This window comes from Pseudorca crassidens, chromosome 1, assembly GCF_039906515.1.
Source record: "Pseudorca crassidens isolate mPseCra1 chromosome 1, mPseCra1.hap1, whole genome shotgun sequence".
Lineage (NCBI taxonomy): Eukaryota > Metazoa > Chordata > Mammalia > Artiodactyla > Delphinidae > Pseudorca > Pseudorca crassidens.
Window position 1 is genome coordinate 76,801,531 of NC_090296.1, and position 22,405 is coordinate 76,823,935.

General features: G+C 44.4%; 6 non-coding genes across 6 annotated transcripts; 4 read left to right on the forward strand and 2 right to left on the reverse strand.

The window, feature by feature from the left end:
* Positions 1–481: 481 nt before the first annotated feature.
* Positions 482–573, forward strand: TRNAY-GUA (transfer RNA tyrosine (anticodon GUA)). The gene is given in 2 exon segments: positions 482–518; positions 538–573. It is a non-coding gene; the product is annotated as a tRNA-Tyr (tRNA).
* A 2,800-nt stretch (positions 574–3,373) lies between these two features.
* Positions 3,374–3,455, reverse strand: TRNAL-UAG (transfer RNA leucine (anticodon UAG)). Its single transcript has one exon. It is a non-coding gene; the product is annotated as a tRNA-Leu (tRNA).
* Positions 3,456–12,542: 9,087 nt separating this feature from the next.
* TRNAT-UGU (transfer RNA threonine (anticodon UGU)) lies at positions 12,543–12,615 on the forward strand. Its single transcript has one exon. It is a non-coding gene; the product is annotated as a tRNA-Thr (tRNA).
* Positions 12,616–12,943: 328 nt separating this feature from the next.
* On the forward strand, positions 12,944–13,015 carry TRNAP-AGG (transfer RNA proline (anticodon AGG)). The gene has a single exon. It is a non-coding gene; the product is annotated as a tRNA-Pro (tRNA).
* A 3,425-nt stretch (positions 13,016–16,440) lies between these two features.
* Positions 16,441–16,522, reverse strand: TRNAL-AAG (transfer RNA leucine (anticodon AAG)). The gene has a single exon. It is a non-coding gene; the product is annotated as a tRNA-Leu (tRNA).
* Positions 16,523–17,432: 910 nt separating this feature from the next.
* On the forward strand, positions 17,433–17,504 carry TRNAP-AGG (transfer RNA proline (anticodon AGG)). Its single transcript has one exon. It is a non-coding gene; the product is annotated as a tRNA-Pro (tRNA).
* Positions 17,505–22,405: the final 4,901 nt, after the last annotated feature.

Genomic DNA, 22,405 nt, shown 5'->3' on the forward strand with positions numbered 1-22,405 from the left:
AGATTACTCAGGTCTCTGCGAGAACACTCCAGGGCTTGGCGGAGTCCACACACACCTGTGTTTATGGAAAAGAGCTAATTAGCCTCGGCCTATTGATGGCCATGATCCCCCGGCTGCTGCCACTGGAGCGTGGCGTCCTGCACATTTCGCCACTTGCAATATGCCTGGCGCCCCAGTTTTTCCTGTGCTCCTGGAGGGAGAACTGGTTTGCAGATTACTCTGGGACAGCCTAGTCCAGAAGCTACGCAGATACACCCAATCCGGATGGCTCCTGTTCTGTTCCTATCGCTTACTTCCTCGGATTCAGACTCCTCGTCCTTCGGCCCCCGGCTGCTCCCTGGATTTGGTTCACCAGAGATTCAACTCTCTGGAGACTTCCTGACCTCCAACTTGAGCCCGAACTTTAAATACAAAGAAGCTAGACCTCTCACTGGCTGTTACTATATGCTCAATGATTGACACTAACTTTCAACAATTGTGTCCTTCGATAGCTCAGCTGGTAGAGCGGAGGACTGTAGAAGTAATTTACCTTCTGTCATCCTTAGGTCGCTGGTTCGATTCCGGCTCGAAGGAAGGATGTGAAATTTTGCTGCGTGCCAGGTTTTATCCTCCTATACCGACGACTGTAAAACATTTACTTTAGCTCTGTTTTCAGGCAACAAAAGAACAGCTTTTTGCCGACTATGAAACAATTTTGTGTGTCCTCTTTGTGATCATGCAGTACACGTGATTCGATTTACAGAGGAGATATGAATTAATAGTTCCCCTTTTACATTTGAATGTTATCTCCTAATCTTGAAGACCAGCTAGCCTTGACTGAATATTGGGTAACATCCCTCAACCCCACCCCATCCCTACACTTTTCCCTTACTGTGAATATTTTATACTGGGCAATTCAGGGTTTAAAGAGAAATACTGTAGAAATATCTGTTCTTCAAAGCAATGTAAACAAACAGTGTAGAGAATAAGCAATGCAAAAGACAAAATATGCATGTGGAAATGTTCCTTCAATAAGAAGAAGAAATACTAATTAAAACTAGGGGATATTCCTGCACCACCAAATTAGAGAGTGTTTATTATTTAGTACTGGGCAGGATACAGTGACGAGGATTTTCTTGTAGAATGTCACTACTTTCTGGAGGATAGTTGGGCATTATAAATCAGGAACCTTATAAAGAGGTTGTGTGATGGGGCTTCACTGGTGGCGCAGCGATTGCGAGTCCGCCCGCCGATATAGAAGACATGGGTTCGTTCCCCGGTCGGCGAAGATCCCGCATGCCGCAGAGCTGCTGAGCCTGCGCGTCCCGAGCCTGTGCTTCGCAGCGGGAGAGGCCACAACAATGAGAGGCCCACACACCGGAAAAAAAAAAGACATTGTGTTTGATCAGATATTCTCTTCCTGCTTCTAGAAATTTATCATTCATTTTTGGAGAAGAGGAAATATGGCAAAAGATGTTTGTCTGTGGGTAGATTGTGTTCTTTTTACTTTAAGGTTTTTTTTCAAAATATGTCACATATATAAATTAAATTTTTTAAAAAACAGTGTTTTAACCTTACAAAATGAAGTTTAAAAATACACTGTGCCACTATGGAAGACATTCTGGCAGTTTTTTACAAAACTAAATATATTCTCACCATAAAATCCAGGAATCACATTCCTAGGTACTTACTCAAATGAGGTGAAAACTTATGTCCACACAAAGACCTGCCCATGAATGTTTATAGCAGCTTTATGTATGTATAACTTCCCAAACTGGGAAACAGTAAAGATATCCTTCAATAGGCAAATAGATAAATAAACTGTGGTACATCCATACAATGGAATATTATTCAGCACCAGGAAGAAATGAGATATCAAGCCATGAAATGATATGGAGGAACTTTAAATGTGTATTACTAAGTGAAAGATGCCAGTCTGAAAAGGCTACATATTGTATGATTCCAAATATATGACATTCTGGAAAAGGCAACATGGAGATGATAAAAGATCAGTGTTTGCCAGAGGTTAAAGGGGAGGGAGGGATGCACTGGTGAGGCACTGAGGATTTTTAGAGCAGTGAAACTATTCTGTATGATACTTTAATGGTGGACATATATATAATTATACATTTGTCAAAACCCATAGAATGTGCAACACCAAGAATAAACCCTAATGTAAACTATGGACTTTAGAGGTTTGTTTTGTTTATTGTTTTTGTAAAGACCTCAGGGGCCTAAGGTGGGTAAAAAATGAAAGGAACTGGTCTGGAGGAGTCATCAAAGTGAAATGGGAGTGGGTCTGGGAGGACACAGGAGAAGCTTTTGATTGAGGAGGGGGAAAGACATAAAAAGGAAGGCAGAATTAAAAAGTGTCATTAAAAAATCCCTAGACCATGGTTCCTGCACAGAGTCCTAGTCTACTGCTCTGTTCCTTTCATTCATTCCTCAAGGCACTGCAGGGAAATTCGTACCTCCTTGAGAGAGCTGTACAGCCAAATCTGTGAGTACTGCCGTGGGGTAACGGGCTGACTCGGCTGAGAAGTGCGGTGGGACAACCATTCTAATAGGGCACCACTAAATAGACCCTGAGTTTACCCGCTCCTCTTTCCCACACTGAGTTAGGTTCTGCACAGGTATTGCAGTTGGGTTGCTCAGAGACCTGGACAGTCTCCAAGATAAGTGAATTCACTTGTGGAAGGGGCAGAGCAGTGGCTAAGCCAACATTCACAGCACACCCCACTGGGCCAGACACACGGAGTCAGCCAAGAATCAGCTTTGAAATGTTTTGGAATCACAAACCCACCTGCAAAGTCAAATTCAAAAGAATCGTTTACCTGCCCTACTCCACCCCCATGCCTGAGTGACATCTGGAAGCCTGGTAGGAAGTGGCTTTCTGCCTTCATTCATTCATCATATTCAATTACAAAAGTAATGTGATTAAAAGCAAAATCGGGTCTGTGCAGGTTACTTCGCGATCACACAGCTGCAGCTCCTAAACCAGTGTGGGCGTCGGGCTGATGGAGGCTACGGGGCACTTTCTAGGAAGCCTTCCCTACTGGATGGTGCCTAAGCCAGGTCATGAGAATGATTCAATGTGAGCATGGGTTTTAGAAGAGGAGGACCGAAAGAATTCCCCATTGCGGGAACACAAAAACTTGGACACAATGAAAAGTCGAGTCGGGTGCATACCGCTAGTTTCGGCACTGGATGTCGGGAGGAATCCGAGGTAACCCGACTTGATATTCGGTAATAGGTATTTCTCGGGCAGCGGGGGGGCGGGGAGGGGGTACTGATCGAAGTTCCGGGGTAATTCTTGCTGGAAGAAAGAGGATCGTTTGGGATTTAATCGGAATTTCTGTATTACTTCGGATTTACAGCTAGACTAAAACACGGTTGGCAGTGATGGGATTCGAACCCACGCCCCCGAAGAGACTGGAGCCTAAATCCAGCGCCTTAGACCGCTCGGCCACACTACCACATGTAGTTATGACTTTTCGTCCTTGAGCTGTTTACTACCGAGCCCAGGCTCAACATTCTGAATTTTCTTCATGGTTAGTCGGGTCTCCTTCACTGTTTTCATTTACCCCTAGGGTTCTGAGCAAACTTGGAGAGAGTAGAAACCATCGCATTCTCACAGGCCTGGGGAGTGAGCTAGAAAGTGGTCAATGATATTAGCGTGAATATCCTTTGAAGACTTCCGCCTTTTCTTTAACCTAGGCAATTCCACGCCGAAAGGGAAAAGCAAAAAACAAAAAACAAAAACCCATCTCACTGGCGACTTATTGCAAGTGATTACAGAAGACTGAATAAGGAACTCCTCGCTGTTGGGTCGTTGGTCTGTGGCTGTGAAACTCACAGTGCGAATGGAGCCGGAGATCCAGTAAGAGGCCCCCTTCCGTTGACAGATCTGGTAAGCCTGTCACCGATAAAAAAGAAAATCCTTGATCGCATCCCCTGCAGGTTCAGTCAGAATGGAGAGATTGGGTCTAATTTTTTGGAAAGTAGCACTCTGGGGTAGACCCATGCGCATGTAGCCTCTGAACCATTTCCCTTATGTAGGGACCAAGGTGACTGCCAGAGGGAGGTTACATCCAAGAAACTTCCCACACCGGAAAGGAGTGGGTCCCGGGCTTCCCTGGGGTCCTGGATCCACTAGGCTCCATATCGTTTCTTTCGAATGGAGTAGAGGGAAGGCTAAGTAAAGTTGCAGAAGTGATCCTGGGGACCTCCAGCACCCAAGTGGGATCTCGTACCTGTCAATGACCTCTAGTAGGCGCTAAAAGTCCTGGGTTACACGTTACATATATTCTTCTTTGCTGTTTCTGATTGGCCATGTCTGGGTCTCCGGATGCAGAAATTCTCCTAGGAGTCTAATTAAAGTTTCCTAACTTCCTAACTCTTACTCTCCTCCTCGATCACTCATAAAAAACACCCTGCTCTTGCCTCCCCTTGCCCAAGGGCTCTCCGAAGTCCTTCCGTGGTGGCTTGAGGGGTCGGGGTCAGGGGTGCTTAGAGGCAAAATTGTTCTTCACCGGATCTTCACGGGGCGAAGGTCCTGCTAGTTCCCGTCTTTGCTTCCAGGAAGGGAGTGGGGGCCGATGAACAGAAAAGAAGTACTAGAAAAGCTGCTTGGAAATAGGGCTCAGGGAGCACCGGATGAATTTAGGACCGAGGCCGGGAAGTGGGAGTGGCGAGTGGGAGAAGGCTGGGGCCGGTTTAGGAAGGGGCTCCCAGGGTCCGAGGCCGGAGGCGGGCTCTTCTCGGGCTCCCCATCAACCCTCCACCCCCTCCAGTCCCGGCTGCCCTCTGAACCAAGTCCCCTCCACCCCGCCCCCGTCTCACCCCCGCCCACACCGGGTTATGCCCGCCCTGGTCGCTCCGCTTCGTCCTCTCGTTCCCTCCCTCTGGTCCCAGTTGATAGGCAATCTGAGCTCCCGGGGCAGAGCTGGATGTCTACCCTTGGGCTCCAACTAAGTTCTCTTTCTCTCCAGAAGCTACCGGAGTCAGGAGCGAGGTGCACGCTCGGAGATGGTTAGCGGCGAAGGCCAGCTAGTCTAGCGGAATGGGCAAAGGTGTGGTTTCTATGTTCCACATCACTGGAGATGGAGGGGTTCAAGTAGCCATCGCCAGCCCCTTTGGCTGAAGGGTACGACTTCTGAGAAACTTCACTTTGTGTTTTCACACTTTTTGAGAATCCTCAGATAAAAGCGAACGTGAGCTTATTGCCTCCAGCAGTACACGCAAGTCTTTGCAACACGCCACAGCAATGGAAAGACTGATGCTAATCTCAAATTGGAGAGAACCTAGAAATCCTGTGCAACCACGCACGTTTTGTGCATAACATGAGGAAGCATCAATTTGAAAGACAGAAAAGGCCTGGAGCTCTTTATTCCTTGAAAGGAGGTAGGGAGTGGATGGGAGGAGAGAGAACAAGTATTGATATTTAAAACATCAATATTTATTGAACTATTTGTCTAGTACTGAACCAGGCAAGAGACTCAGGGTATATGGGTGGGCCTTGGGAAGCCTCATACTGATGAGATGATGAAATGAGATTATATAGTCATATTTAAGTCTCTGTTAGTGCTAATTTGATAAACATGCACATTTAAGTAAACCACAGTTTCTGTAAATGTTTTGACTTCTTTTTAAAAATACGGATTCAAAAAACTACGAGATTCTCATAAGGTGGAAGTGACCTGAGCCCTTGATTTTTTTTTTTTTTTTTTTTTCAGTGCTAGGTCAGGCAGTAAAAGGAACCAGCTAACAAGAAAGAACCTGGTCATTATAGCAGAGCTCCTTTTGATCCCAGGGGGCTGCATGTTCAGGCTCCACAAACTGACAGACTTCAAAGCACTTTCTTATCAGGACAAGGTACCACACTCTCATATCCCAGGCTGAGTTTCCTTTACTAACCAGTGTGCCTGGCTTCCCCTATTCAATCACCTGATGTTGCTTAAGCACTCACTGCCTGTCTTGAACTTACTGGATCCTTCATTGGGGGAGGATCCTTGCTCCATTCCCCACAGAAGTGGACCACCCATCGGGTTACACAGAGACCTGAAAGCCAGAAGTCTCAGCTTTCCTAGAGGAGTGCCAACCTTGCCAAATACTTAATTGTCCATTATCTGAAGACATTTGGAATGATGCCTGATAAAGATAAAATGTGCTGTGTTTGTCTGGCACATGCCTATTCCTTCAGTTTTCAGTGGGGGATACTAGTATTTTAGGCTCTAGCATTCTGCAATATTACTGGAGAATTTATCCTTAGATTTCCTGCTATCTATACCTTGGCAATAGTCCAGGTGATGAAAATGTATATAAAAGCAGGAAATTTACCTCAAAGTCTTGATGCTCAAGGTGTGGTCTAAGGACCAGCAGCATCAGCATCTCCTGGTAATTGATTAGAAATGCAGAATCTCAGGCCTATGAATTGGCATCTTAACAAATTCCTCAAAGGTTAGAGAATTTTTACAAGTACTCTATGTTTCCATCTATGTTTCAACTGTTCTATGCTCAAATAGGGCATTTGAAAGTTTCCACCAGACTTGCACTACGTTGCAATACCTCAACAGGCATCTCCTAAAAATAAGAATTAAGAATAGAAGCACAGGGTTTCCCTGGTGGCGCAGTGGTTGAGAGTCTGCCTGCTGATGTAGAAGACACAGGTTCATGCCCCGGTCCGGGAAAATCCCACATGCCATGGAGCGGCTGGGCCCGTGAGCCATGGCCGCTGGGCTTGCGCGTCCGGAGCCTGTGCTCTGCAACGGGACAGGCTGCAACAGTGAGAGGCCCATGTACCGCAAAAAAAAAAAAAAGAATAGAAACATAACTTCAGTATCATATTACACCTAACAACATTTATAATAACTTTATGTAATCAAATTTCCCCAATTGGCTCCCTCCAATTTTTTTTAGTCTAGATTCAATGTTTCTCATTGCGTTTAGTTTTAATGTTTCTTTAGTCTCTTTTAATCTAGAAAATTCCCCTCCTCTCAGCCTCTCTTTTTTTATGGCACTTGTCTTATAGGAGGTCTCTCTGTAAATCTCTCTCCCTAGCTCCAGTAGAGAGCCGTCCAGGTATTGGTCTGGCTCCTTTCTGCATGTACTATAAAAATCTTACTAAAAATTAAATACTGGTAAATAATATGTTCCTTTTGATGGATGTATCAGATAGTCTTTTCAGCATTTATTGAGCCCCTACTTAAATACTTAGCTTTTTTGTGGTCTCATATGTTTATCACATTGACCATTACACTAATGCAAAGTACTGAGATGTATTTATACTTATGAATTTTCTAAAATAACTGTTCAAAGAAAAAGGAGAAAAGGGGAAGGAAGTCCCTTCCCTTATTTTCAACAGGGAAAATTAAGCCTCTTACTTTAAATTTTTATTTGTCCTTACAGTGTTTACTGGAGTTTATGGAAGAGGTGGGACAAAAGGGAGCAATCTCACCAGATTGATTGCCTCTGCAACTTCAGGTGAAAAGAAATGCAACCCTGAACTAGGGCATGGTCAGCAGAATGGAAAGATGAAGTTTATGAGACATTCTTTATTCTTTGTTTCTGTTCATCCTGCTGGTAGCAATAACCTCCTTCCCCTGCCCTGACTCAGTCCCTGCAAAATATTATAATAGTCTGGCTGCTTTGGGTTTAAGAAGATCAAGTCTGATGTACACTTGATTTTCTTCTTTGATGTCTCTACTACCTTTCCCAGCTTCTGATTCCAATACAGCAGAGTACCAAGTGCTCAAATCTTGGTCAGCTTGGGCACACAAGAGTGATTATAATGGATTTAGGCACTTAGGATTAGGCTAGTGGGGAACATCTACCAAGAGGCATTTTGAAACTGAGAAATAGGATCTTCCTTTGGCCCTTCAAGGTAGCACACACCCACAGATAAATCTGCACTCACCATTTCGTCAGGTTTGGGGAGGTGCAGAAAATAAACACGTTTACATCCCTGCTTGTAGGGAGCTTGCCATTGAATAAAAGAAGATATCTCCTTCTCCTTCTGTAATACATACAATATAAATCTAGAAGAATGAATATGCATGCACACACACACACACACCACACACACAGTGGTTAGGTGGCAACACAAGTAGTGACCGAGGATTGCCAGAGTGAGCGCAGCCTCAGTTTCCCAAGGGTGAGAGGTCTGCGGAAACTGAAGAAAATAAATTTAAGAAAGCACAAATTGAGGCAAGTACAACTTTTTTTTTTTTTTTTGGCTAAAGTTTTACAAAGCCATGTTCCTTGATATTTTAGATAAATAATCTATGTACCTTAGAAATCAGTCTGCCCATCCACAGATGTACTTGGATGTTGCTAAGGTGAATAATTGACTGGGCTCTGGTGATTGTGCCTACTTTTCTATATTAATCCTTGACTTTTTAAGATACTTTATGGTCAATGAAGCTGAAAATTACAGGGTCGTCACCCAACGAGATCAAGGAGGTCTCTTCACAGATGTAGAGAACAAATGTATGGACATCAAGGGGGGAAAGTGGCAGGGAGGGGGTGGTGGTGGGATGAATTGGGAGATTGGGACTGACATATATATACTAGTATGTATAAAATGGATAACTAATAAGAACCTGCTGTATAAAAAAATAAATAAAATAAAATTCCCCCCCACCAAAAAAGAGGAGGTCTCTTTCATGAACAAAAGCTCCTTGAGTGGTACACAATGTATTTTCATGCAAATAGAGAAAATAATCTTATTAGACTTCATTCTTTCTGCTTGGGTAACTAAAATTTTAATTTTTCCTACAGCCTAGACATCTGTCCTGGAAAATTATTGGGTTCCTCAGAGTATTAAAAATCTGTGAGGTAGTGTTTCTGACAAAAATATGTAAGCTGAATCCAGTCATGAAGAAATCATCAAAGTCAAATGTTAAATTGAATCTAATATAAGGAAATAATCAGACAAATCTAGAATGTGAGACCTCCTGTAAGACAACTGCCATGAAAAAAGAAAGGCTGAGAGAAGGGGAATTTTCTAGACTTAAAGAGACTTTAAAACTAAACACAATGAGAAATATGGTTTGAATATAGATTTTTTTAAAAAAATTAGAGGGAACCAATTGGGGAAATTTGAAAATAGGGACTGTTAGATTACATAGAGTTATTATAAATGTTGTTAGGTGTGATATGGTACTGAAGTTATGCTTCTATTCTTAATTCTTATTTTGGGAGATGCCTGTTGAGGTATTTAGGTATGAAGGATCATAGATATTAGATACAAAACAAACAAGGTTATTATCCCTGTTTCTTGGTAGCTTGCACTTGAATAAAAGAAAATATCTTCTCCTTTTGTAATAATACAATATAAACTTAAAAGAATGAATATGCATACACACACACTATGGCAACACAAGTAGTAAATGTGGCAAACGTTAATAATTAGTGATTCTAAATTAGGGGTATACAGGTATTACTGTACTGATTTTTTCAACTTTCCTCTAGTGGCAGATTGAATATACAAATGGAAAAAGGTCAGACCATATATAACAATGGAACTCTGGCCCACAGCCTGCAGAAATCAGCTCAGGAAACCAACCCATTATCTACCAGCTCAGGAAGCCAGCCTACCATCTTTAAGTCAGACATGTAGGAACTCTGACCACTATGTCTAGTAAGAGTCCGGGAAGCCAAACAATAACCCCTGTAACAGCTCCAAATGGCCAGGAATTGATTAGTAACAGCCTTCCTGATACTAGTCCCTGCTTCCAACTTAGGATCAACCAGACAAAGTCAAATATGCATCCCGAACCAATCACATAGGATACCTGGCTTCTAGTTAACCCACCTGCAGCTTCCCTAGGCCAGCAGCCTCCAATCAGGGCACCTGAGTGTGGGAAGCAGTCAGCCTTGAGAGCAGGCTGCGGACACGCCAGGCATGCCGCCGCTGCTCGAAGGGACTGTCCCTACTTGTTCCCCTCCTTGTTCCATCCCATGGGAGATAAATCACCAGGGCCCAGAGATCAGCGAGAATGTAAAATGAGACAAGCAAAGCTGTCTGCTCCCTGCACGTGCAGGTTATTTTTGATGATTCTGGGTTTATGGGTTTTCTCCCAGGGAAGTTAACCTTGAGCCGAGACAGTCTTCAGATAATGTAAACCACCGTCCGGCAACCTTCCCTTTTCTAGTCTATATAATCTGCAACTGTAGCACAATAAAATTTGCCTTGCAACCATCAGTTGTCTTGGTCCTTCTGACTTCATTCGTCGGTGCTGTTTCAGTTCCTCACCCCTTCCCTTCTGGCTCTGGTCGGTTTGGTTTTCTTCGTCCGGCTGGTCCGCGGCACCTGAGACTTCCCTTTTTCCTTTATAACGCTTTTCCACTCCTGAGTCTACCTTTGAGTGTCTGCCAAAACGCAAGTGATGGTGGCTGACTCCCTCGCAACAGCAAGCTCTGAATAAATAGCCTTTGCTTGTTCTCATTTAGTTGGTCTTCATTTATTTCCACTCTAGGGTTAAAATTTTGCAAAAAAAAAAAAGTTGAGGGGAAATGGAAGAAATACAAACAAAAAAGTAATGAAAAATATTCCTGAGATCTCTACTAGAGTCAAGTTGTTTCAGAGACAAGCTTCTGATGTCCAGAGCACACTGGGACATGCCCATATTTGATATTGCTCTCTGGGTCTAATAAACTAGTGGGAAGGACTCTTGGAACCTTCTAGAATCAGACAGGCCAACCAAAGTGAGCGGTGGGCAGTGGCTGGGAGAATGAGGGAGATTGACCTAAGGTCGTGGACAACCTTCAGGGATAGGAGATAGGTGGAATAGAAGTGAGCTTGCTGAATTGTGACAGGTGAGGATGAGGAAACAGATTCTAGGAAAAGGTCCAAGGAGCCAAGACTACAACCAGAGAATAACAAGTAAAGAGAGGAGGAGAAACAGCATGGGGGAGGGGATGAGAGAGCTGCGGTGGACAGAGTTTTGACTCTAGCCATTTTGCAGAAGGCCTGTCTCTTCAAAAATAGTAACGATAATAAAGATGATTGATAATAATGAACCCTTGTTTACAAAACTAGGTCACTGTGACTCTGCAAGGCTGAAAAACTGCCCCAGGTGTTCTCTGACCACTACCCTACATACTCAGTGGAACACTCACCAACATAACACATCGCCCATGATTCAGAGTGTTGATTTGATATTCCTGCTGTTTCCTTAAGAATTATGACGTCTGTCTTCAGGTTCAAAGAGATTATCATGCTGAGCACCTTGGAGGTTTCCTCCAGTAAAATGCCTTGTGTAGGCAAATGGGGTACAGCAACCTGATCCTTGATTCTCACAGGCACAGCAGTCAGTTAAAACAAAGCCTCGTAGTTCTATTGGGTGGAGGGTTGGGGGAGTGGAGGATATTGCCTGGTGTAGAAAGACTGAAGGTTGAACACCAAGGGAGTGTTGGGAGGAGCAGTTCTTGTCAAGCCACAGAACATCTATTACATTCTTGGCCCTGGGCAGTTGTACACCTTCATCTCACCTTAGGACAACAGTGTGATGCTTCCCCACGACTCATCCCTGAACCTAGACTATCTGCCATAAAGGCCTTACTTTATCTGTCTAAATAGGGAATGTCTCTTCCTTATAAATTTGTAAGGTCAGGGTCACCATGTTTTACATTTATGCAACGAAAATGAAAGGAGACAATGAACCATGAGCTTTCAGATTTCTTACAGACTTCATGATCTTTGACAAATGACATTAAAAAATAGTGAGTACACTAGCAGGCCTGTGGTCAGAGAATCTAAACCTTACTAAACAGAAGTGGTTCACTTCTTGGGCTTGTGTGAATCAGTGCCTTTTCCCCAGTGTTCTAGTCTATGACTATATTTGCAGTAAGAAATAGGTACAAGATTTTTCGTACCTATTTAAATAAATAAAATTTTAGTTCCTGTCTACTAGCTTACAAAAACAGGGTCTCTAAAAAGTGAAAACACAATCCTTTAAAAAAAATTGTATTATTTTCAAACCAAAGATATATGTAAATCCATATGTCTTTAAGGAAGGATTAAAATCTTCCTCCCCAGCACGTCTTTTCCCTGCTTGCTCCTAACCCTGGACCTTTGTTTGAGAGAGAGGTATTAATTCCAATACACAAACAAGGGTCTGGGGCTCTGTTCAGAAAGGACAAAACCACGTGGTAAACCTCTTCTCACCTTCTCCGCAGATTTTACCGCTATATTAAGGGAAGAGAGTGCACCACAACCTCCCTGCCCATCAGATAACCTCTATATGCGCCTCTTAATTCTCAGGTGGGTTTCCCGTGTGCCCAGGTATCTAGAGTTCTTGTATTATGCATCCTTTCTGGGCACCAGAGGCGCAGACGTCGATGTCTCAGCAGAGTATCAAGATAAGGGACTAGAAGACAGTCTAGTAGTGGCTCTGCTCCAAGTGGAGCCTTTTCGAGAGGTTGACAGGACACGGAAAATTTTCAGTTTTGTAGAATGTCTTGGATTTTTGCCTGGGTCAAAATTCTATTTCATTTGACAGATGCCAGGCGTACTGAATACATCTATAATATGGAAGATAGAGACTAACACCCCGGCCGAAGGCTCCATAGCTCAGGGGTTAGAGCACTGGTCTTGTAAACCAGGGGTCGCGAGTTCAAATCTCGCTGGGGCCTTCTGGATCATTTTTCCCTCCGAGGCCTCAAAGCGGCAGGGGCCGAAAAACGGTGCCAATGCGGCGGTGCTCGGTAGATACCACCTCTCCTCGGCAGTACCTGAGAAGAAGTTCAGGCAAAATGGACGCATAATAATTCCCTTGCTGCTCACCCGGTCTGGATCCACCATAGCTGCTGATAAATGCCTCTCGGCTGCGTGAGGCTTGTGCAAGCTGGCTTAACAAACACGCATTCCTGCCAGTAGAAGGCTCTCAGATTCACATTTCTTTGAAAAACGCCTAGTGACGTGAGTGAGCCTTGGGGCCGAATTAAAAATCACGAAAAGCGTGGCTCGTTGGTCTAGGGGTATGATTCTCGCTTAGGGTGCGAGAGGTCCCGGGTTCAAATCCCGGACGAGCCCCGTTTTCCTGCTTCTAATAAATAACGTATTTCATTTCTAATAAACAACTTATTTAATATACGTCTGTTACAGCATTTTGTTTACTCTGCTTTGAAAAGTTGAGCAAAGGCCCCCGAGGATGTGAAATAGCAAAGTTAGGGACAGCTCCAAGTTATCTATTGAATTCTGTCTGACGAAGCGGTTCCCCACTCTCCCTGGCGGGTAGGCGGACGTGGCAGTTCCGAGAGCGGGTAAGTCTCTTGACCTCTCAGTGCATCGGCTGTGAAATGGAAATGGTAACACGTTCCCTTTCCCTGACTACCTCCAGGGACCCCATTCAGTAAAATAAAATAGTGTTTGGGAGACTGCTTGGCAACGTCAAATAGTGCTAAATACGGGGATCTGTTCCCCATCCCCCCCGCCCCTCCTCCCCAAGGGAACTGGGATCTCAAACATACTAACATAATCACCATTTTATGAGTGTGATAATTACCGTTTAAAAGAGTTTTTATGTATTATCATATAGTGTCGTGTCTTTTCTTTCTCCCCCCCCACCCCCACCTCCGTCTCTTTTTTAAAAAAAAAAACACTCCTGTGGAGTAGGGAACGAATTCTGTTAACTCTAGCAGAGCAGCAGAGAAAGGAGGGAATGTAAATCCCCAAAGGCAAATTTTAAAGGCTAAATTTTTTTAAAAATGTTTTGTGGACCCTTATCAACTTTCTTTATTAAGTGAATAACTATTACAGAAAAGAATAACTCCTTTAGAAGTGAACTATATCTCCTTCCTGCAGCCAGTTCACCGACATCCACACTCATATTCTCTGTCTTCCCTCCTGTTTCAAGGCTCATCTTTCTCATCTCCTATTTAAGGCAACTCCTTCACTTTCTCATCAGATGAATCCCCTTTGCTCTCCCTTACTCAAGGGCTTGATTTCTGCAATCAACCTTCCCTGCTACAACCCCTAACAACAACTATTTCTCCCAGTGTACAAGATCATTCCCATCAACATACAAACATAGCATCTCCAAGTCCTTCAAGATCATAATCAGACTTTTATCTCCACCACTCCATGGAGATCACTCTTGTCAAGGTCACTAATGACTTTGTTTCCAAATCTAAAGGTTAGTTCTCACTCGTCATCATACTTGACTTCCCAGCAGCATAGGGATACTATACTCCTCATTTCAGGAGGCTACTTTTTAGTCTCTTTTGCTGGCCCCTGCTTTCCTGAACTGTCAATTTACAGATGTCTTCTTGTCCTCCTTTTTGGATCAGTCTACATATACTCATCCAATCATTTGGCTTTAAATACCGTCTCTATACTGATGATCCTTAAATTTGTATCATAAGACTTGACCTAGGTTTGTACATATAGTCACCTGCTTGCCCTACATGAATGAGTTATAGGTATCTGAAATTTACCATGTCTCAAACACTACTCCTGATCTCCTGCCACTCCTCTTCCAACTGCCCTTCCACCACCATCCATGTCTCAGAAAATAGATCCATCATTCATCCAGTTCCCCTATACATTACATCCAATCTACCAACAAAGCCTATTGGGTGTACCTTCATCCATTTCCCAACGCATTCACTGCTAGTACCCTAGTCCAAACTCTCCTTCATCTTTTGACTGTACTCCCACAATAGCCTTCTAACTCATCTTCCTACTTCCTCTCTACTCCCTACTCTAGAGAGCAGCCAGAATTATCCTATTAAAATACAAGCCAAAAAAAAAAAATCTCTTCAGTTCAAAAACATCCAGTAACTTCTCACACATAGAATATAATCCATGATCTTGCCCTTGCATGTTCTGGCCCTGACTACCCCTCTGAGCCTGGCTCCAATCCCCTCCTCCTCCTTCTCACTCGTTCTTCTGGCTACACTGGTCTTCTTACTGTTCCTCAAATACATGGACCTTGTTTCCTATTATGGATCTTTCACTTGCTGTTTCCTCTTTCTGGAATATTATTCCTTCAGATATTCCTTCTGTGCTCAAACGCCACCTCTTTAGAGACATCTTCCTTGACCACTCTTTCCAAAATGGCCCCCAGTCATCACTAGCCCCTGTACAAATCTATTTTTCTTCACAGCATTTATCACTACTTGACACATTTATATACATTTAATTATTTCTTTTTTTCTTCTCTTTCCTCCCCTCTTAGGATGTAAGCTCCACAAGAGAAAAGATTTTGTTATGCTCGCTGCAGTACCCTCAGCACTTAGCCCTGTGTACACGTATAGTAGGTGATTAATAATGAATGAATGAATGAATGAATGAATATTACCATATTCCTGGGTGCACCTGCTGGCTTCCAGAAGCCACAATTAAACAGCATTTATTTTTGGCTTTTGTAGACTCAGATTGGAATCTTCCCAAAGGACAGGAACCATGGTTTTGGTTTACAATACAAATGGAGAGCCTAAATCAGTCTTCGTCTCTCCACTTTGGCCCAAGTACCCAATTCAGGCGTCTCCTCAATAAAAAACTACTAAACTGCTTATCTGTGGGTAGCAGAATGACACATATCTATATTGATAATTACAGGACTTTCACATTTCTACATTTTTACTGTAGCTTTCTGTGGACAATTTGATCTTTTATTATCTAATCTTTAGTGGAATTTCAACCCAGATGGGAGAAAAGAAAGAGATAGCCCTGTGGTCTGAAATGTGGCAAAAGGTGTGTTTAAGCAATGAAAACACTTAACATTTTTTGATTGCCAAACTGTTCTAAGCACCTTACATGTGCAAACTAAGTTTTATAACATTTCCATGAGGAATCTCCATATTTACACATGAAGAAACTGAGGCACGCAGAAGATAAGCAATTTGCCTAAGGCCACACAGCTAGTAGTGTGAGAATAGGACTCTGGTGGTCTAACAGCAGCAGCGGAGCCCGGCGTTTCCACACCCACACCACATCACTACACTGCCTTCCTTTACACTGCCTTTGTTTTGTGCGTGATGATGTCTTACAATGTTCCGAGACCGTTTTCAAATAGTATGGCTTACTTTTCCAATGTGCTTTGTGAGCTTCCCTTGCGGGCAGGCATCGTGTTTTATTCATTTTTTCTGTAACCCCCCAACAGTAGAGCAGTGCCAATAACAGTAAAAGTGCTCATAATATGCCTTTTGGCTGAGTGAAGAAAGGCAAAGCAAAGCTTACAGGTTTATATTAAAGTCCTAGCACCTTACCAATGGGAAACCATGGATTCAAAGGCATTATTATGACCTTACGATGGTGTTAATGTCTATCATTAAAGAACTTTGACTTATGAAAGACTCAGGAACATGACAAGTCGCAAAACAGTGCAAACCCAGATTCTCTATCAAGTATAGACAAGCGGTTGGACAAGAGAGGAAAGTAAATAAACTCTGTCTTTAAGTGGCAGGACCAGCGCATTCATGGCTGTGACACCCAAGAGTGTTACAAAAACCACTTGGCAGCGGTGGGATTCGAACCCACGCCCCCGAAGAGACTGGAGCCTTAATCCAGCGCCTTAGACCGCTCGGCCACGCTACCCTACACCGAACAGTCTGCAAGCATTTCCTGTACCCTCCACTCTCCTCCCCTTCACGCCACATGGTTCATATATTTATCTTTTTAGGAGGCTCTTCGCATCTCTTTTTTCCCCCTTTCTTCCCGATTTGTTGTGCTTTCTTTCCTCTTTGTAGCCACAGTGCTTGAGATTGATGGAAAGAGTCGTATTACACAAGCGCAGGGAGTCTCGAGAGACCCAACAACCTTTGTTAGCTCTAACGGGTACGGAGCGCCTACCTAGGCTGGTCACCCGGGAGAGTCGGGGTCCTCTCGGGCCTCGGGCGGGCTCTCCACGGAGGGCGCCACACGGCGAGAGCTTTCGCTACTTGAGATGCTGAGTCTGGGGTCCTGCGGAGAGAAGGCGCCTGGATCTTCCCGGAGGAAACGCGGAAGCTCACCGGGCGGTGAGTTCCATAGCATGTAAGGCAGGGCCAGAGACGTCCCAGCCTGGCCGAGCCCAGGAACAGGTCAGTAATGTGCCGAAGCCAGAAGTCTCCGGAATTGGGCCCAGCTCTCCGGCCGACAGCGGGCAGAGAGGTCGGTACAGTTCAGGGAGACGCCCTGCTGGGAACGCGGGTCCTCTCCCCTCCCCAGTGCCACGGGATCACCCCTCAGCCTGTGACTGTCCCTGATGAGATTGCCTGCCATCATTCCCGCAGCATCTCTGGCCCACTCGGAAGCGAAAATATGCAGCGCAATTAATGTTGATCCTGAACCTTTTTTCCTAAAAAAGGTGTGGCACTGCATTCGGAAATTTGGACGAGAGCGTGCAGTGATTTGTTCCTCCACTAGGTGTCATCCATGCCCACAGTTGGTAAAAGAAGAGTTTACAACCATGGACGTGGCGAAAAGTTTCCATACTAAAGTTTAGAAATGGAAACGTGGCTTGCGTGGCTCGTTGGTCTAGGGGTATGATTCTCGCTTAGGGTGCGAGAGGTCCCGGGTTCAAATCCCGGACGAGCCCTACTTTTCCTAGCCAACGGTCTTGGTCTTGATCTTTACCTTACCTCCCATAAAGCCTCTGATTTATTGATGTTAAACACCATCACATTAAGCAAGCACCCTATGTAGCTACTATTACAGTATGAACACCAGTTTATAATCCACTATTGCAGATTTATATGTATCTTTAGACCAATGCTCCTTGTATTATTAATTCACGAGGATAAATGACAGATGTTATTAGGTATATTTCATACAGTATTTCTTCTACGAAATCATTTCTAAAATCAACCATCATTTCTCTTTTGCAGTTTTTTTGTTATTAGCCAGGAATTGTTCCTTCAGGACTTAGGGAGGTGTATTTTATATTAACAGCTTCGCATAACCCTCAATTTTCCTCCACTGTAAGCCTGGGGGCCCCCTGGGTGCTGGGACCTCCGCAGGTCAGCAAGTGCAACGACGTGTCTCGTCAAAGAAAGCCTGGACTCCCTCCCTCAGTCAAGCCTAACATTCCAGGGCCCTTGGGTGTGTGCGTCGGGGTACGGGAGTCGCTGGTAACACAGCACCCAGGGAGTGAACTTCTCAACAGGGACGCTCAAGCCTGCCTGCAGATGAGGCTTAACCTGTAACCATTCACTGCGGTGTCCAACACCGAACCAATTACATTGGGGTCTTTGAGGATGGGGTCCCCACATGGTTATGCCCTTCACCCCTACTCGCTCCCTACCTGCTGGGTATGCAGTGTTCACATCCTCTTATTTCAGTCTGATGTGCCCTGACTCACCTGATGAACAAGACCCAGAAACCACAGGTATTTTTCACCTCACTCTTAATTATTCTCCTGAGTATTTAACTTCTAGTACCTCTTCAGACATATGGAAGAACTGTGAAACAAATAATCTTGGAATCATCTTTTAGTGCTTCCTCTTATAACCTACGGTCAGTCCTGTAACAAATGATGTTGGCTGTACTTTTAGAATATTTCCAGAGTCCAAACACCTCTCACCACCTCCTCCACCACCTTTGTAATCCAAGGCACAACGACCTCTCCCCTGCACTAGTGCAGTAGCCCCTTAGCAAGCCTCCCTGGTTGGCCCTGGTGTCTATTCTCAACATAGCATAGATGTAACCAAGTAGGACCCTATGGGACCTTCCCGGGACAGGCCTTCCCCCATATCCTCTGCTTTAGCTCCTCTCTGAAGTACCTAGATAACAGTATTTGATGCACATTTCCAGAGTTGTTTCCAGAGTTGTTCTACAGATGTGAAACCGCCCCCCCCAAATGGAAGATGTTAACTACTTGATGACCATGAGCACACAGCCCCAGGCCTCCTGGAGCCTAAGGACTGATAGTGTTAACCCCTGTGACACCGCTCTGTTTCGTCACCATCAGCCAATCAGAGAACTGTGCATGAGCTGATCACATACCCTGCGACCACCCTCCCTCACCTGGCTTTCAAAAATCCTTTGCCGAAACCCTTCAGAGAGCTCGGATTTTTTAGAGCAAGAGCCAGCCAGCTCCTTGCGTGGCCCTGCAATAAACCTTTCTCTTGCTCCAAACTCCGACATTTCAGTTTGTCTGGCCTCACTGTGCATTGGGCACATGAACTTGTGCTAACATTGGGCACATGAACTTGTCCTATTAAAGCCTAGGACAGAGCTGATCATTGCTCTGCTTAAAATCCTTTGATGCATCTCCATTTCATTTCATATAATATTAAAACTCCTTGCCATGGCTTTAAATGGCTTTAATGACTTTGCCATTTCTTGGACTCCCCTCACTTTTTTGACCTCATCTCCTACTGTCAGCTGTCTTCCCACTACATTAGCCTCTAGTACTCCTCAGAGATTTCCACCCTTTGTCAGCTGTCTTCCCACTACATTAGCCTCTAGTACTCCTCAGAGATTCCCACCTCAGTAACTTTGCACATGCTCTTCTCTCTGCTTTGAATCTTATCCGCTTCATATCTGCATGGCTCTGACCACTGTGCATGAAATAGCACCCCTTTGCTCTCTACTCCCCCTTCTCTACTTTAATTTTCTTCTTTGCACGTACCACCACCTGACTTCTGCTGCTGCTCCCGCTTTGTTGAATTCTCCCTCCCCAACCACTAGAATGGAAGCTCCGCAAGAACAGGACATCGTTGTTGTTGTTGTTTTTACTGCCAAAGCCTCCTGTTCAGAGGCTGGAACAGTTCTTAACACCTAATAAATACTCAATAAATATTTGTTTAATGAATCGTGTGAATTGTTTTATTTTACTTATTTATTTATTTATTGCCACAGAGCAGAGTCCTAACCACTGGAAGTCAGGGAATTCTCTGTGTGAACTGTTTTAGATCAAAAAGGAATCCCGGATCCTGGACACAGAGGGGAATAAGGAGCATGGAGGTACTGGGGACGTGAACAGAGGGCTCTTGCAGTGTGGGTTATCCACTGTGTGTGCCACCCTCTGGGAAAGGCTGAGGGAGGGCCATGCCTGAAATATATCCTCTAGCAGCTCTCCTTCTCGGCCACAGTATGGACCTGTGAATGCTTTACAGAAGGGTTGAAAAGGTCTCCCAACTGGACGTAAAGAAAGGCACAAAGTAGGCTCTCGCCGCTGTAAATCGCGCATCAGCACCGTTGACTTCTGTTGCAAACTTCCTCCAGGCAGAGATGCTGAAGTACAGGGCTGCTTCAGGCTTCCATGGCTTTGGGCAAATTCTGAACCAGATAGTGTTTTGAGGTCACTCTGTAGGGTTGCATTTAGCCATTCTGTAAGAGTGTGTAAAACAAGTGACTTAACAAGATGAGGAACAAAAGTCCATGAAAGGGAGACTGCGGAGGAGAGGAAAAAGGTTAGGGAAGGAGGTGTATAACCCAGCAGGACTTCATCAACTTCACTTGACCAGGTTTTGTGATGAGGGGTCACTCTGAGTATGAGTCCCAAGGAGACATTGCTCACATGTGGGGAGAATGCCGGCAGGAGTATATGAAATGGGGTGAAAAGCTGTTGATGGTCACAAAGTACATGTGAATAGGCAAAGTGTCTCTGCTGCTCTCAGGAGCTATGAGTGCAAGTTGAAATCTGCCCCCTTGTGGACAAACCAAATATTACCACGGGTCTTCCCTTTAAGGTCTTGCAGATTAAAAATTCATTCCTAGGGACCTCATTACTTTTTGCTGATCCTTCCATGTGCATTATAGGCAGGTGGAACTTATAGCGGAGAGAGCTGTGTTATTGTCCAGGGAGATGGTGTTCATGGGATTAAGCTGAACTACTTATTAAAGTAGATGGCATCCCATGGCTATAGAGGGAAAGCAGAAAACAGAGTTAGCATCCACTAGCAAAACTCTTGAGTTGCTTTCAACAGCTAAAGGTGAGAGTTAAGAGTGACAATCACAGATTTAAAGTCTTCAAGTAGAAGTGAATCAACATTTTTCTTTCCTTTTATTGATCTTTCTGATCTTATGTCCATATGGTGCTACAGGGTCCCACCAAAAGTATCAAAAAGGATTGTTAAGTTTTGCAAAGGATAGCTTTTTGATACTATTGTTAAAGAACAAAATCTAGTTCTTTTAGGACATTTACTCATGGATTCTTCCATTCAATCAGTATATAAAGAGTATTTTTTGAGCAAACATTTGTTGTATTCCAGGCACTATGCTTGGAGCAGAGATTACTTCAGGGAACCAGACAGATGTGGTTTCTGCCCTCATGAAACAATCAAATAGTTTTTCAAAAACCAAGAAATACAGTTAATTTATTATGCTAGTGATAAGGGCCACAAAGGAAAAGTACAGAGTGTGATGCAAGCAAAACAGAGGCTGTTCGCTTCCCCTGGGGTTTCTGGGAAGGCTTGTCTAAGGAAAGGAGGCACACACAGGATTTAAGCAGGTAGAATGGGGAAGGGTGAATGGAGTAAGGAACATAATGAGGAAACTAGGTGTTAAAACCTTGAGTTGGGAGGAAGCCTGATGAGTTCAGGGGACTGAAAAGGGGAGGGTAAGGAGATAGACAGAGAGAGGAAGGGTGGTTTGGGTGAGGCTCCCTTGCAAGGCCTGGTGGGCAGCGGTAGGGACTGTGGTCATTATTTTAAGACTTATGGGAAAAAAAAAGATTTATGAAAAGCTATTGACACCGTTTAGGTGGGTGTGTGGGTGGAGAGCACAGGCACAGAACTAGATTTGTGTTTTACAAAGATTACTGTGATATAGTAGGGTTTGCACGAAAAGCCACGGGGACCCCCATTTCAGCTTTCTAATAAGCAAGCACAGAGCCCTGCATCAGGGAAGGTTACGACCGAATGTGTGTTATCCACTCTAAAATTGTTCTCTGTTTTTATCTTGTGCATTCCACCAACTCTGCCAGCTCCCAGAGCCACTTCAAAGGAGGTCAGTGAGGCCCGTGGAATGCAGGTCAGGGTCACAGAGCTAGTTAGTGGCAAAGTCGGTATGAAGATAGGAACCTCGCTTTCATGACTCCCAGACCACTGCTCATTTTGTTCTAGCTGGAGACTTCTGAAAAGGAAGGGTGTTTTTTTGTTGGTGGTGGGTTTTATTTTTGGTTTTGATTGTTTGCTTTTTTTTTTTTTTTTTGCAGTACGCGGGCCTCTCACTGCTGTGGCCTCTCCCGTTGCGGAGCACAGGCTCCGGACGCGCAGGCTCAGCGGCCATGGCTCATGGACCCAGCCGCTCCGCGGCATGTGGGATCTTCCTGGACTGGGGCACGAACCCGTGTCCCCTGCATCAGCAGGCGGACTCTCAACCACTGCGCCACCAGGGAAGCCCTGTTTGCTTATTTTTATTGCATCTGGGTTCTTTAGGGCCTTGGTGATTATTTGCTGATTAGCCATCATTCATTCATCTGCTTTCAAGGAATCTTATCTGATTTTCAGGGAAGCTGGAACTGGCCCCCAAGAGGAGAGCAGAGCTGGGAAT